The sequence below is a fragment of the Triturus cristatus genome, chromosome 1_2 (genome assembly GCF_964204655.1).
Source record: "Triturus cristatus chromosome 1_2, aTriCri1.1, whole genome shotgun sequence".
In the NCBI taxonomy this organism is placed as follows: domain Eukaryota; kingdom Metazoa; phylum Chordata; class Amphibia; order Caudata; family Salamandridae; genus Triturus; species Triturus cristatus.
In genome coordinates this window covers 316417692-316434737 of record NC_140580.1, presented here as the reverse complement: position 1 = coordinate 316434737, position 17046 = coordinate 316417692, and the positions used below count along the sequence as shown (strand labels likewise).

The 17046-nt window shown below is 42.0% G+C and overlaps 1 protein-coding gene across 4 annotated transcripts in view; it reads right to left on the bottom strand.

Annotated features, from left to right (window-relative positions):
- PALD1 (phosphatase domain containing paladin 1) overlaps positions 1-17046 on the bottom strand; it is a 958342-nt gene that overhangs the window by 3665 nt on the left and 937631 nt on the right. The window lies entirely within an intron of this gene.

Here is a 17046-nt window from a genome sequence, read left to right as displayed (position 1 = left end):
TTTCAAAATCTGTTGTTTTCCCAAAAATAAAGTATATCAAAGACTTTCAAAGACTTTATAAATAGGTAAGGGGAGAAGTTGAAGCCTGTGTTCTAAAGTTCTGTTCAAATAACTTTCTTCAAATACCTTAGAACAGTAGCTGCATTCGTTGAAATGCTGAAAGTCATTTTCATCCCGGCAGCACTCATATTTTATTAGAAATTCACAAGTGCTGATTCTACAGAAAAACAAACAATATAAAACCATATCCCAAAGCAAACACAAACCTATATCTCGCTTTCCTGCCAGCAGCTTCTCAAACATTTAATAAGCCATTTTGATGGGGTCGGGCTGGCTTGGGCTTAGTTTGTTAGCTTTGGCAGACGCCAGCACGTTCTACAACGCTTCTTTGTTTTTACGAAGCAAAATGCAATACTTTATGACGTGGATGAGATGGAGACGACTAGTGCGTTGAAGCTTCTTTTTCATTCATAGACCGCGTTGGCTCGAACCCTTTGGTGCTGAAACATGAGCTTGAACCACCTTTTTGAACGCGTGTTCTCAAGGATATCATTGGGGAGGATATGGTGTAAGGACCGTTCTGCCAGATTCTGTCCCCTCCTAAACCTTGAACTAAATAGTATTCAAAGAGCACAGTAAGATTTGTCATTCAGAGGGTGGTCTGTAATTCGCTGGGAACTGTGACGGCCAACTCATCAAAAGTGCTTGGTGAGTTGAACTCAAACACAAACCTTTGGGAAGTGAAATGACAGCGTACAATCAATTGGTATGACCTCTCCAAGTCAACGCAACTTTCTTTCTCTGCAGTTTTCATCAACTGTTTATTTTCTTCAGTGCAGATCATTTCCCCAAGATCTCACCATCTGCATGGTGATGAAAACTCCCCTGCTATTTTTGAGGATAAATACTTTGGCATGCATTGGCTTACAGAGATTGACAATATACTGAGAACGTAGCTGTAACACACAAGAGATTATTGAAAACATCATCTCAATAACACCTATTGTTCTCCATTCCAAATGAGAACCCTAAGAAACAGAAAGCATCCTCTATTAGTCAATGAGGAGATGCAGATCACAAAGAACTTCCTTTTCTTCTCTCTTCAACCTTGTAAGAAAACAAGGACTTGTGCGAAAGAGCACAGGTTTTCATAAAGCATCACTTTCTGAAACACATGCTGAGACTAGTCAAAGAAGGTTATTGAGTTACAGACAGAAAGTGAGCTGAAGTTGCCTGCAAAAAGATCAAGTGATATACTCACTACCTAGGTCAATAGTGGCTAAATATACTGCTCATTCATAACATACATTTATTCGCTTTAAATTTTTAAAAAAAATAAATCCAATAGCTTGAGGCAAAACATAACAATTTGTATTTGTAAAGCGCACGTCCACCCAGAAGGGCCTCTTGGCGCTGAATAACATGTTACTGAACTCAATGCTACACATTTTATTGACCTCAGAAGGACAAAAGGCTAAATGGACCTGCTGGGATTTGAACCTGTGACCATGAGGTTAAACACAGGCCCCCACAGTGGGTACATTAGTCCAATAAGGTAAATCAGAGGTCCAAAGCGCAATAGTTCTCATGCTATTATGGTATATCCCATATAGCTACCAAAAAGAGAACCTCACCCTAGATATGCTAGAATGCATTTCAGTCCCATGAAAACGAAATAGGTTAACTTGCAAGGACGTTCTCTTGTAAAACCCACTTTATGGCACTTTTCTGCCACTTTCATCAAACAGAGAAGGTTGAAAATCAATGCCCTGAGGAGGACGGAGATCAGGTCAAGAACTAGGGTGGCAACACCATCTGCACACCTCAGGTAGAACGAGAGATGTCAGTATTGTGACTCCCCACAAGGCGCCCGATAACATATGATTTCTACTCTTGCTTTTTATAAAAGCTTTCTTTGATCAGTAGCTAACTACATTAGGTAGTAATCTTAGTTACATCCACGGAGCATTGAAACGAAAACACATGGGTTCTGTACATCATTGAGATGAATCTTTTCACATTACTATCCGGTAATAGCACAAGAAATTCGTCTGGTGTGGGTTATAGGACATTTCACTGACAGATGGTCACTAATGCATTCTAGGTGCCAGTGACTTTTGTGCAGTAAAAACTCAAGTAACTGTAGCAGACCCAAGTACCTTCTTTTTTTCGTTTCTGCTCTTCTTCCATGTTTTTATTTTGAGCGGCCTCCTTTGTTGGTTGGAAGAGGCAGCACGCGATGCAGATATGTACCTAGATTCCCAGATCCAATGGTTCCTCTGTTGTTTTTTGCATGGGTTCCCCTCCATGCCCCTGCTGTTATTTATTTTTAATTTTTAAGGGGGCTACTCTTTGTGCCCACGTTTATGGGTGACGCCACCTAGAAGCTCGCCTTCTCCCTCTCCTTTATTGCGATTTCTCCCCTGCACTACTTATGGAGTGTTAACTTGCGGGGAAGTGGAGGTGGGAAAAGGACTCAGCCCGAAGGCCACAGCAACTAGACCACTTTTGAGGCCACTTTTATGGCTAAAGAGAAAAGACACATTTGATCTGGGGAGATTTGCAGTGGAATTTGAAAATTATTTGGCAAAGGAGGAAGACTGGAAGGATGAAAAATGGATGATTCAGTAGGATAATGTTCCGCACCCGCAATCTGGTAAAATATGGTCCACTTACCTGCTTTGTTACACATGCTACTGAAACAAAGCTAGGGGAAAGAAGACATTCCAATACAGGTCTATGTGTGGAGTCATGGTTTGTTTCAGAGGAATGTTTAGTTGTAAAGTAATATCTGCTCCTTTTAGATTATGACAAAGATTTATACTTTGACAATTCGTTTTGCTTTAAATGCCACGAGGGCTTAAATATCAGAGTGAATGTGTGAATGCATGTGTTCAATATGAACCAGTTCTAAAAGATCTGGCAGTGAATATTCCTGTTTTACCCAGAGGGAGGAATTCATCCAAAGAATGAGCAAATCATCTCATCTTGTATGCCGTGGTGAAAAGCCGAAGTTCACAGCCAGATATGTGTTGCCTTTACACTCTCGTGACATGTACAGATTGAGCTCCTCAGATAATTAAAGGATTACTACTAAACTGAACCTGACTGCCTCCGTTACTTCAATATGTCTAAACCAGGAGACCCTTGTAGCCACAGAAGGAACTGTAATGTATCAGACATTCCTTACAATCAACTGTACCTAATAATATTCTTCAACATAATCCGAAGGGCAGTATTTGCATTATTATCCATCCTACACCATATCTGCATGCATTAGACTTAGCAACTTAATAATTAAGCAGAAGGCCAGAATTGTGGTTTGCCTTCTTGTACTGGAATCCATATGCTATGTGTGATTGACCAAAAAAAAACACCTTGTCTGTGGCCTTAACATGCTAACTGAAGGATACGTCTTATATTTCGTATTTAGAGTTTTAGAAGTGACAGACTTTGAAGGTCTTCTTAAGCCTGATCTAAAGGGCCACAGCTTCCATTCAAAGGGATGTTCACAAAGTCCCTTTAGAGTTGCTCCAGAACCCAGGGAAAGCTTGTGTCTTAGGAGGAGTGATCTTGAAGGCATTAGTAAGTTGGAATGGACATTACAATACACGTAAATGTAGCTTTCAATTCAAATTTGTGTTTGAGTACATACAACATGCCACTGAAATGTGGTCAGAGTACTTCACATTTTTAGGTCGAGCGTCGAAAGCTGCTGTATTTAATTTGTGAGCTTTAAGCGAATCCACTGCTTTTCATTTATATGTTTCAGTGCCATTTAAAAAAAACTTACTTACTTGTTAGTGGTCAATCCTTCCTCTTTGTCGCTCCTTTTTGGCTTTTGTTTCCTCCCACGGAGCAGGAACCAAGTACTGTAACTTTATAATTTGGTTGTTTCTCGGTTTGTTTGGGGTAGTATTTTTTTATTTATTTCCAGCTTTTGTTACACTGTGGGTGCGTGTTTAGCCTGGGCCCCGTATTTTATTGCATCTTCACTCGTCCCACTCTTTCCTGTTGTTGCTGCCATCCTTCCCGCACCTCCCGCTCTGTTGCTTGTTTTATTATTTTGCCAGTTTTGCAATTATTTTATAACCAGCCACAGGTACCGCACATTGCAGTCTGGAGCTGTTCAGTGTGAGAGCTTCAGAGTAATTCTTGGAAGAGGGTGGACAGGTGCAGACAACTTGGCAGGGACTTTGGCTGCTGCATATCTTATCCGCACATTTCCTCCCAGACTGCAACTTGCTCTTTGCTTTGTCACACTTCCACCTCACCCCAGGGAGATACTGGTGCCTTATGTTTAGTTGGGCTGTCCTTTAGCAGACCCATATGTGCATTAATGGTTAGCCAATTGCGTGAGGAATATTCTTTATCATATTGCTGTTCTCAGCAATGGGAATGCCTTAAGAATAGTCAGAGCAATTTGTCATGCTCACTAACCTTTTTCTGCAACTTGTGTCACCCATAACATCCTCCCTTTTATATTTTGAATTACAGGTGTTTGTGTTATGTCTCCCTGGGCCTAATGTCAGAATAGCAAATTGACGATCAATTACGTAAGTGAAATGAGAGTAGCACTACCAATTTGCCTTTCCAGTGCTTTGATATTTCAATACAAAAGCGGTTTAATTGGTTTTGTTGGTCAGGGATAAGCAACTGGAACAGTGTGCATGTTTGCACTGTTTCAAAGATCGCAGCACAAAATACTGAAAATGACTGCAGTAGTGTTTACAAGTTGAGGGGAGAAAGAAAACATGACAAGGATGAGAAGAAACATTGGAAAGGTATATTCCTTTGGCACCAAGGTTTTCCTTATGATTGCATATCAGTGCTGTTTACCGTTACGTAATGTGCATATAATGCACAGGTGGTCAAGCTAGGGAATTCATAGGGCCATCCTAGCAGAGCCACCAGGGGGTCTAGATTGTCTCTAAGAGCCGGAGCACAAACCGAGCCACCCAAAAATGTATGTGTTTAAATAATACAGTGATCACCATGTAAAAATACAATAGTCTCTTTCAGATTAGCAAATGAGTTAATTACTGAACACATGCGGTTCACTTTAGTACATATTATATTGCTGAATTGACATCAATTGAAATTAACAATATCTAAACATTAACTTTTCCACACTTCCAAGGCCTCGGGAACACTGCCTTGAATATATACCAAGATATATAATTAATGTTTACTGTATACAAGGCTAGTTTTAGAGCCTATTAAACCAATACTAAGTGAAGTTTAGTATAACATGCATTCTTAAATGAGTTCCTTCAGGTTGCTCTCAGACTTGATTTTCGATTAATATGAATCATAATAAAGAGATCGACGTAGGGTCACACAATTTGGTCAAGTGATGGAGCTGGGTTTTAAACCCAGTTTCCCTGACTACATATTGAGCTGTTCTACTTCTGAAAGAATATCCAATTCACTTTTCCCTTTACCACCATTGGTTTGTGTTCAATTATTTCATGGCTTAAACTGGTACACTGTGTTCAATTAATAATTTAATTCAATCTGATATGATATATGCCTAAGATATCAAAATGGCTTTCTTGGAATGAGAAACAGAGGTAAGTCTAGGCGAAGACAGGGGATTTTTGAATGTTAATATTGCGGTCTGACTGATTTAACACATGGCAAGATGGAGAGGATCAACACATGGCAAGATGGAGAGGATCAACACATGGCAAGATGGAGAGGATCAACACATCAGCGATGGCAATTACATTACCAAAATAAAGAGGACTCCGACTTCCTGCAGGTTTTCTGAGAGACATACAAATTGCAACTCAGTTGGACTGCAGTCACATGATAGAAAAGCACATATTTAGATCTCATGCACTCAGCTTCACTGTCTAGTGGGTTTGGTGCTTTGAGAATGTAGTTGGGAGAAAAAAACGTAGTGCCTGGGATGCTTGGCCCAGCTCCTTATTGGCTGGTACATCCCTATGGGAAAAGGGTGAGCCATGCTGGAGCCTTGCTTGGCTTGCTCACCTTTACTGTAACCATGGTGCTGCTCTAGTAAACAGTTGATTGGTGTGACAGTTTATCAAGGTTGTGAGCTCTTTTCATGAGCAAAAGAAACATTTGATGGATGGAATGCTGTACAATGCAAACATTCACCCCCAGTCACAAGGATCTGGGTTAAATCCATCATTCTTTTGCTCACCACACCACCCCAGTTTGGACCCAGCCATATGCAAGTCAGTCTTGATCCTGTTCCTTGTGGGAACAGTCCAGCCCGTACTGCCAAACCAGGTCCTTCCTGGACCAGAAAGAAGCATCCTGGGACCGGTTTCAGGGCATCACCCTTCATCAGCCAGGCTAGCTTGAATCCAGTAGTGTACTGAGCACGGGACCCTCCTCTGGGCATGCCCTTCGCATTTAGGGAGACATGTGCAAAAGAAACAATTGATGGACGGAATGCTGGACAATGCAAACATTCACCCCCAGTCACAAGGATCAGGTTAAATCCATCATTCTTTTGCTCACCACACCACGCCAGTTTGAACCCAGCCATATTCAAGTCAGTCTTGACCCTGTTCCTTGTGGGAAGAGTCCAGCCCGTACTGCCAAGCCAGGTCCTTCCTGGACCGGAAAGAAGCATCCTGGGACCGGTTTCAGGGCATCCCCCTTCATCAGCCGGGCTAGCTTGAATCCAGTGGTGTACTGAGCACAGGACCCACACCTGGGCATGCCCTTCGCACTTAGGGTGACATGTGCAAAAGTAACAATTGATAGACGGAATGCTGGACAATGCAAACATTTCATGGCATAGCATCTTGTAGTGCCAGTGCTATTAAATAATGGGGAATAGTTGGCTGTGTGTGTCGGTTCATTGACCAACATGACACTTTAGTACACAAACTGCTGACGTCAAGTGCATTCACTTGGCCTCAATTCTACTGAAGAATGGGCAAGTCATTCCCATTATCATTCTTTTTATTTGGTTGAAATCCTCATCAAATAAAGGATGCATGTGCTTTCCACCTGTACTTGTGTTTCTTGACCCCTGCACTACCAAATACCACCCCCTGCTCAGTTTGTTCCTTCTTTCCCATGTATTTCTTCCCTCTCGTCTCTGTGTTGCTGTTTCCCTCATTTGCTTCTCCCATGCCCGTGTGGTGATATCTCCCTCATGTGCTTCTGCCATTTGCCTGTGTTGCTGTCTCCATTGTGCCCCAACTGACTACCTCGCCCACTCCTCCGTTGCCCCACTCGATCGTTCTTTCTTTGTTATTTATTTATTTGTTTAGAAGACGAGGCAGCAAATTAATGCAGGCTTTCCTCAGAAGCGCTTCCGTGCACTGACCGATATAAGTGGTGCCCGCTATCTACGATTGGCAGTGGTCGAAGTGCATCAAAAAAGTATGGGAACTGTGATGCTGTGCTTAAAGAGGATGGGATGAGTGAACGCGAGGGTGGGGTCAAAGGCTAAAAAAACAAAATATTCAGTAACTTTTTTTGACTTTCACCTTCAGGAAACTACATGTAAAATAAGGCACAGCTTAAATGATAATAAAAAATGTGAGTTAAGTTAAATAGTGTGAAATGCACTATCATATATTATCAAACCTCAATCATGTAATGCACTGAGCAGTCGGTATCTGTAACTAGAGACTCACATAAATTAATCCTGGTTGTTGCAGTGTAGAATAGTGACTTGTGTATGTTTAGTGCTACTAGGTCCCAGTGTGTGACAGAAAGTGCTGTGAATATGTATGTTATTATTATAAACTTGCATTACATGCAATATAAGAAAGGGTGCTACAAAATGTACAAAACGATTTGAGATAAAGTGCTCAAAGTCTAGATTTGTAGTAATGCCCAGAGAGCACATAGTGCAATATACCAGTCCTTTAAAAGCACACGCTTCAGAGCTCAGCTGGTAGCTCCCTTGCCACCACTCAAAAAGAATAAATCTGTGTCAACATGAACCTTCAAGTAATTCCATCAATTAAAGACAATACCGGCTTCCAGGCACCCTTTATATTTGTAGATTAACAGGTTTTGCACAATTGCATTTCTTTCAGGCAAACAGGCACCCTGGAAAAAAGGTTTGTTTTTCTTTTTTGCCAAAGCTGTTCACTATTGGCAACATGCAATGGCAATTCCAAAAGGTCGTCTAATGCCTTTCAAAGGCAATACCTATAAGCTTCTTTACATTTAGTGGAATATGTTTCAAAAACACTTCTTTCCCTCCTCGCTGTGCATTTTCACCCTAGGCCTCTAATCGGTTCGAGACATTCTGTGAGTCCCAATAAAAGTCTGATTAGCTCTACGTGAGCCTTCTCTGTCTGCATGTCAACAATCGCTAATAAATATTACTGAAGGTCATGATACAGCCAGGAGTGTACACCAAGGGCTGACACTTGAGCTAAGTAGTGAAGGAGAAAAATAAATAGTGAAAATGGGGAAAAGAGTAAAGGAGAGGCAAATAAAAAGTAAGTGAGAGAGAAGGTAAGAAAGAAAAAGTAGAAATGGGAGAAAGGGGAGAAAAGAAAAATATCAGTCGGCCGCAAAGGTAAAAGAGGTGAGAATGATAGAAGGTAAGAAGGGTGGAAGGAAGGATGAAAAAATTAAAGGAAGAAATTAAGAAAAGTGAATAGAAGGACCGGTTCAACAAAGGGTTGAAAGAGAAAATGAATGAGTGAAGAACGGATGGATGGAGTGTGAAAGGATTGTTGGCTGAAAGTACTGACTGGTGAAAGGTTGGTGATGGATGGATGAAGGGTGGAAGAGTGAAAGATGGACACATTCAGAGGATGAGGGGGGGGGACTAGACTAACACCATTAATTATACAGAATGTCATGAAACACTATTAGTCTGAATGGAAGCACCACAAGTGTCATCAGGGGTAGTCATGGAAAACACGTGTGTGAAGCCCAGGCTTGAAGGACTATTAGGAGTGGCTATCTATAAACTTCCAAACTCAGATCATTCCAGGAGCAAGAGCGGAGGCATGAAGGAGGCATTCGGTTTTCTACTCCAACAGAAGCCTTTTCTTCAAAATGTTCTGCCATTCACATTCCCAGAAAAATAAACATGGCACTTAGTGTGTGCCTTGGTCTCAATGAGTCCAATCGCATTTTGCAGAAACTAGAGTGCCGTAACACTGGCAAGGCAGTAGCATCATGTTCCCATTGTAGTATAGGGTTACATCCTCTACCGCTCTAATCCATGGAGGGCATTCGGGTTGGTAGGAAAAGAGGCGGGGTTATGAGATGGCAAGAGAGGACCAATGGGTCTCATCCATGCTCGCTAGCCTAGGTGTGTGCCGAGCTGTTTAAGGCGTCTTCCTTCATCCTTGATGCTGTATCCTATCCATTCCTCCATGCTGCACATGGACGGTCCAGATTCCAGCAGGGGAGCTGACAAAGTTGCAGTCCTCAGTACCCCACAAAAAAACCTTTATCGCATTTGGTACATACTGCCCCTTCGCAGTATTCGGTTTCTCATTACAATCCCGTTAGCTAGTACATTTGCTGTGTACCTGAGAAATATAAAACATGACTCTTGATGCCTCACTCTCATAACTGTGTTCTGTTCTTTTACTCAAAATGTACACCTGGAAACTTTGAGGAAAGTATGTGCAGAGAGCTGGTAAACCATGCATCCAATGACTGCCCTTCTATGACGTCATCAAGAAAGGCAAGGTTACACTGCTAAGTTGCTTCAAACCGTAAGTTTTTAGTTTTAGGACTTGCTTTCCTAACTTTATGATGGATTTGACAACTGTTTTCATGAGTGTATATTTTTTGGTCATTTCCTATCGGGAACATAAGTAACATTACTATGAGGTTGGATTGCTATGCATTCCAAGCTTTTACGGGTAACACTCAAAATGGTGGAGTTATTACCTTGACTACTGGTACAGTTGTTCTACGTCTGCTATTCTATATTTTCTATGAGGTTCGCATACATTTTTCCTTTTTCGTCCCTGATATTCCCCTAGATTGTTCCCTTTTAGGCTAAGTTTGTACAGTCCAAATACCCAAAAGACCTCCCAAATCATAGATCTAATGTACCATAGGAACACCCTTGGCACACCTTAAGATACAGAACATTCGAAATTGAACTCTTCCCACTGTAGTCACAAGGGGCTACCACATGCTACTCATTTGCCCAGGGCCAAAGTGTGGCAGTATTAGTGTGGATTTTGAGGTGTGGTGGCTACACCGAGGGGTGATCTATATTCGCAATCTGATGAAAATTGAATCTACTAAGTATAGGCAATGATTCTTTGATAAATCACAGGGTATTTACTGCAAAATATAGAGCTGCAATATTTTCACTGAAATGAAATAATTTAGCATTTATATATTAAAAACTGTTAAATACTTTTCCATTTATAGATTTAAAGGACACATGAATATTTCAATGGGTTTTTTGTGTGTGGCTTAACTACTTTTCTCAACAAAAAGTGAGATCGCATGTTAGTAGTTAGGAGCCAGGTTTTTAATTATTTAAAAATGTGATTTGTTTTGCAAGTCTAATGCAAAGGAAAGTGTAAAATAGGAGAAGAACTGTACTCCTCTGCTGGTCTTCTGGACTGAGGGAAGACACAGAAGAAGAGACGAAGAAGGCTGCAAGGGGCCCAGAGGTGAACAGGATTGAAACCTGTAGCGCAGATAGACGTGGCCTTTTCTCTGACTGCTTTGTGGCCAAGATACAAGTTATTAAAAGACAAAAGAGACTAGCGACAGGAAGCCCGTTGTATGAAATCATATGCCTTAATGCAATGTAGACAGAATGTATGTAGAAAGCAAACATAACATGAGCAGTTATAATTATTCACCAACACACACAAATACGGGTGAAAAAAACATATTAGTACAACATGTAGCATTCAGCACTTCAGATGCCCTGGCCATTAATTGGTTCCAGCGATTCGGTGATGGCTCCTCAGGCAGTTATCAGCAGCACAGCATCAGTAATTTGAAAAGCAATTTTAAAGTTCAATGGTAATTAAAGCCACAGCCATCTGCGCCACTGGCATCTTATTTGTGCACAACACGTGATCGATTTTGCTGAGCTGGCAGCATGCGTTCCCTCCATCTCAACTCCAAATGGTTTGCAAAAGCAAAGAAATTAAGGGAGACCAAGAAAGTTAGATACGATAGTGATTCGACTTTGACGGCCACGTGCAGACCTCTTCTGTATTTAGTCCTTTAGGTATATAATGAGAGCGGTTCTGACACCCATCCTGAGCATCCCTCTCCGAATAGTCAGTGGCATAATGTAAAATGATGGGGTCCAACTCCATAATGTGAAGAGGGCCTTCTAAGTGTCCCATATTTTATAGATATCAACTGGCCTTTGGCTGAATGGGGGCCCCCTGAAGGGTTGGCGGCCCTGAAAGGACGGGGAGCCCTGCGCCTCAAAGGCCCCTGCGAAGAGTGTCCTTTTGAGTGCAGAGAGCTGCTCTCTCGGACTCTCTGATGTGACTCTGATCGAAGCTGGCACATCCCCTTTTCATCTCGGACTGGACAGATCAAACATGCCAATATCCATTTACAGGACGAACAGAGACGGGCGCCCTAAAGCGTTCCCACCACACACACCAGTGCATCCCAACCGCAGCCCGTATGGGAAATATGCGGTGGGAAAATGGCCGATGCGGAAACAGTCCAACAGACATTTAATATGCCCAGCGTTAGTGCAATTCAAAAAGGTTCACCTAGCCCACTCATCAGTTAAGCATTTAGCATGTGTTTGCTTTGCAGTGGGCGAGGCTATAGCTACTGCTCTGTTGGGTAAAAGGAAACATGGCTGATTTCAGATGAGGTATATGGCGGGCGAAAAACGATGGACTGAATGCGGCCCTAGTAATATCCAACAGCTGAGATTCATTCAAGCATACCACGCATCACTTTTTATGTCTGGCTTGACAGCGCACTGTTGCCTGACCTTATGCGAGCCACAGCAAAAAACCTTTAAAAACACTACTGGAGAGGGGCTTTCACTCCTCCTACATGTTGGTTTGCTTAAATACAGCATTTCATAGGGCAAAAGTAGTGAGCTTCCGCTGGAAAAGAGTGCTTATATTACAATGTATGATTTGTTTGATCACTTCTGCTCAACACCTGAATTTGTTATGGTGACAACCCGAAGAAGCCAGAAGTATGATCTGTCATTATGAAACGTTATGGCAAAAACAGTCGGCCTGATATATAGGTTTGGAAAAGAATATGTTAATGTCAATAGGCCTATAATGGTGGCTTGCTATTACACTGCTGTAAAACCAATACACAGGTATTTTGTTACATGGAATCTCACTGATAACATTGAAGGCAAGGTCTGCGCTGTTTCCTATCCTCTCTGACTAAACCTGGGAAAAGATGATTTGCGCTGTGATATCCCTGTTATGCCCCCTTTGAAGGGGGCCTTTTTTTTTTTTTTGCCAACTATGATACTGCATACACTTGTAATTGTAGGACTGTCTTCCTGAGGGTCCCTTTGTGGGGAAGCTTTATATCAACGGAATTTGGGGAATTTCATGGTGGAGAAGTGTGGCTCACTGGTTAGAGGAGGCATACCCTGAAGCAGAGGTCAGACCCGGGACCAGGGTTCAATTCCCGACGCGGCAGGGTCTGAGCCCAAGTGTCCACGGACTCGATAATTCTCACTTCGGTGCCTACTCGAATCATGGGTTCACACTCTGCAACTCTGGGCAATAGCTTGCTTAATCTCCACTGCAGGCCCCCCCCCACCCCGCGGCGGGATGCCTGGCTTTCTCCTTGGGGATGCCCAGTACGGGTTATCTCACAGGGAAAAAGCCAGGATGGGTTCCCAATGCAAGCGCCGAGATGCCCAAGGGTAAGTCGAGCGCTATATAAGAACACACATACATACATACATACACTGGTGAGGTGAAATAGCCAAAATGTCTGCATTATGCAATGTCACTTAATTCACGGTAAACATTCACCACAAATGGCGCTATTTGCAGTAAATATTTGCCTGAACACAAGGGAACAACAGACCGCGAGTGGAGGTTGTTTGTAGTGATTTTGTTTAAATGTGCCCTCTTGATGAAAATTGACACAAGGACGCATTTTGAGCTAAAATATAGCAGGAAATAACGGATATGCATTTTGTATTATTACACGTAATTTCACCATAATTATGCATAACTATGTGAAAGACAACTACACAAATTACAACACACACCTTATGGTAAAGATTGGAGGGCTGACTGCTTTACGGGAACACTTTTAGTCAGATGAAACAGATCTCCTCTATCATGAGAAGTTGCGTCAAAGCCAGTAGGGCTAACTTGAATTGTTTACTGCAAGAATCCTAAGCCTGTGTTAAAGACAACAGACCTTTAAGGGTAGATTATTTTTACACTGTGTGGGAATATCACATATTACCATAGGAGGCAAAGGTTTTGGTGTTGATTGCCCTCTCTGGCAAACTCTGAGAGTAGATCTGCACGGTGATATTCTTAGTTGGGCCCTCATAGGATGGTTTGTATATACATTTATCAAATGTAATTGTTATACATATTTGTAATTTTATAACTATATGGCTGATGTTTGCTTTGTGGGAAATTTTAGGCTCAAGTTGGTTATGGTGAAATGCTAATTACAAAGTACATAGCCCTGATTAATTCATTGCTAACAAAAAACATAGGTGTAATCTGCTAATTACGAAAAATATTTCTGACATTTATTATATCGTGAGAAGGCCTGGCATTTATTGTGAAAAGTTATTAGTTCTTTTACGGTGCATTGTTATTTCAATGTGGTAAAGCCTGACAGGCATTGTTTTATTGTTTGTTACCCCCCCCCCACCCCGCCGACAAATCTTTATGGTAGAAGATTTGCACAGTGTGTTCCATTGTTGGATTCCATAAGAAGCCATTCTATATTGTTTTTCCAACTGTGGTGTTGTACATATTTGTAATTTAGTTCATGTATGGCTGTCTTTTGACATAGCTTATGCTCAATTGGGTAGGCTAGTATTAGTTACAGTGATTACAGACTTGATTAGGTAATTGGAAAAAGTTAGTTCAGATGCCTTATGTCTGCTCTGTTTATAAAGGCAGTGGCGTGACTCATTTTGTAATTTTATTTGTACCATTTTAGCAGTGTCTATATTAAAGTGCTTTTTAGATCCAGCCTGACAGCTTTAGCTGGACTGTTCCCATGATCAGTGTCAAGACTGATTTCCATATTGCTGGGTCCAAACTAAGGTGGCATGGTGGGGAAAAGAACGATGGGTTGGAATGCTACCCTAAGTGATTGCCAGCGGTTAGACTTATTGCAAGCAATCCTTCCATCACCTTTTGTGTGTTTCATGTAACGCCCTAAGTGGATAGGTATGCCCAAAGCCCAACTTGGGTCCCATGCTCACTGTGTCAGTGGAAACAAGCTGTAACCGGCTGTTGAGCTTATAACTGGGGCAAAGTAGGTCCTGGGTTGCTGGTGTTCCGGTTCAGGGAGGTCCTGGCTTGACAGCTTGGGCTGGACTGTTCCCATGAGGAGCAGGGTTAAGACAGATTTGCATATGGTTGGGTACAACCTGAGATGGCATGGTGAGCAAAAGAACGATAGATAAAAGAACCTGTAAAGATTGCCAATTGTTAGACAAATAGCAAGCATTCCTCCCATCACATCTTGTGTGTTTGAGCTTTAGCTGTGTGCCAGACAATTGTAATAAAAACTGAAAGCATATACTGACATTGAGGGAGTTTGGGTCAGCCCTATTCAGACGTTGTTTTGTTTGAGTGTCATTCAAATTCAGTTTCCAACCATTACTCTATATAGCATGTGCCGCTTCAGAGTGATGGCATTTTGCCCGATCAAATATGCCCATATGCTTGGAACTGAGAGTGCTTCAGCGCCAAGGCTTGTGTGCCAGTCACTTTAGTTTTACGTTTTCTCCTTATATAGATCTCAATTTAATTTCCTTCTATTTTTTCTGTTTCTTGTTTTTGTGGGGGGTGGTCACCTTGCAACTACCTAGACAATGCTACTAGACCTCTTGATTACTGCTCATTTCATCTGTACTACTACTACTACTACTACTTTACATGAGGTAACTGCTTCCAAACTAGGCAGTCCCTTAAAAGGGCATTGTCCATTGTGCATCTCACACTTAGAAGGAACATGTCACCCATATTGGATTAGTACAGAAATTAGTCACTATACACAATACCATTCCAAGATGGCTGCTCACTACTTACTACTTTACTTGGTCTTAATTGTATGCATGTGTCAGCCACATTTATTCGGTATCATTTTTCTTTTTTCTTTATTTTTATTCTTTTAATACATCTTATTATCATTATTATAATAAAATATTTATAGACCTCATACCTACCCAAGTACAGAATTCCCGGCGCGGGCAGCAACACAGTGAGGACATATGGGAGGTTTATACTCTGCTTGTGTGAAAAGGTGAGTTTTCAGCTGTTTCCTAAAGCTGAGTAAATTACGCTCTGATCTTAGATTAATGGGAAGAGTTTTCCAGAGTTTTGAGATGGGGTATCTGAAGGACCGTCCACCACCTCTTGCTCCCCTAACACTGGGAATGGCTAGCAGAGAAAGATTTTTTATCTCAAGTCTCTAGAGGTAGTTTAGGGAGTAACAAGATGTTGAAGGACATGTGAATCCCAAGAGTGGGCTATGCAGAAGGCCTTACATTTTACTCTCTCTTGTATTGGCAGCCAATGAAGTTGCACCACGGCTGCTTGTGAGTATTGTGTTTTAGACAGTCCCGTCAATGTTCTGGCTGCAGCATTCTGGGTGACCTGCAGCTTTCTAATGACATATTATGGACTGCCCAGGTAGAGTGAAATTCAGTAGTCCAGTCAGGAGCGCGCGCATCAATCCCTGGACCACTGTTATCCAATACTCCATAGTCAGCCATTTAAGTGTCTCCCGAAGAGACCTCAAGATGCCAAAGCATGTGCCTGACACCTTTTTTGCTTGACCAGCCATCGACAGGTCCTTGTCTACTGTGACCCCTAGGCTCCTTACTTCGGACATAGGGGGGTACGTTTTCCCAAAAGTGATGGATTGTCTCCTGTCACCATTACCGCGGTCTTGTAACCGTTTAATTTGAGGCAGCTGGAAGCCATCCAGTTTGATAACTTTTCCAGACTGATGTTAAGTCTTTTAAAGATTGCATTGATGTTTAGTGACAATGAGACAACAGTCTGGGTGTCATCTGCATAGGAGACCATTGTGAAGCCCAGATTGCAGATGATGCCTAAAAGCAGCCGCACATATATGTTAAATAAAGTGGGGCTCATAGAAGAGCCTATGGCACACTCCACATTTCAGCTGGTGTGTCTCCGACAGAAAGGTCCCTCACTAACTTGAAAGCTCACGTCTGCAAGAAATTATGTTAGCCATCTCAGGGCTGCTCCTGTGACCCCAGTGTTTTCCAGCCTTTGGCAGAGAATTTGGTGGGAGACCGTTTCGGAAGCTGTGCTCAAATCCAACAAAATGAGCGCAGCGGATCCACCTTGGTCCAGAGTGTTCTTTAGGTCCTCTATTGCCAGCATAAGAGCTGTCTCAGTGCTGTAACCAGCTCGAAATCCAGTCTGCATCTGGTGCAATAGAGTACTGCACCAGATCAAAAAAATCAGATAGAATGCCATTAGTCCATTTCTACAAAAAATATAATGACTCCAGCAGGAGCAAGAATGGTCTTTTATGTTCTACATTGTCTGGGTCCAAAGCCATCTTTTTTTAGCAAAGGGAGGATGATGGCGTGTTTCCACAGATTTGGAACATCTTACACATGCTTGCAGTGTTTGAGTGCATTTTACAGTGGGTGAATGCAAGAATGAGTAAGAAGGTGGATGAATGCATGCATGAGTGCAAGGAGAAGTGACAGAAGGCATGTATGATGAGGTATTCAATATCTAGCAACATCACTAAATAAAAGGAGGGATGGAGTGTTGAAACTTTTCAAACACTCACCTCCAGTCACAGATATGAGTTTAATCCATTGTTATTTTGCTTGCCATGTCAACCCAGTTTGGACCCAGCCATATTCAAATCAGTCTTGACCCTACTCCCCAT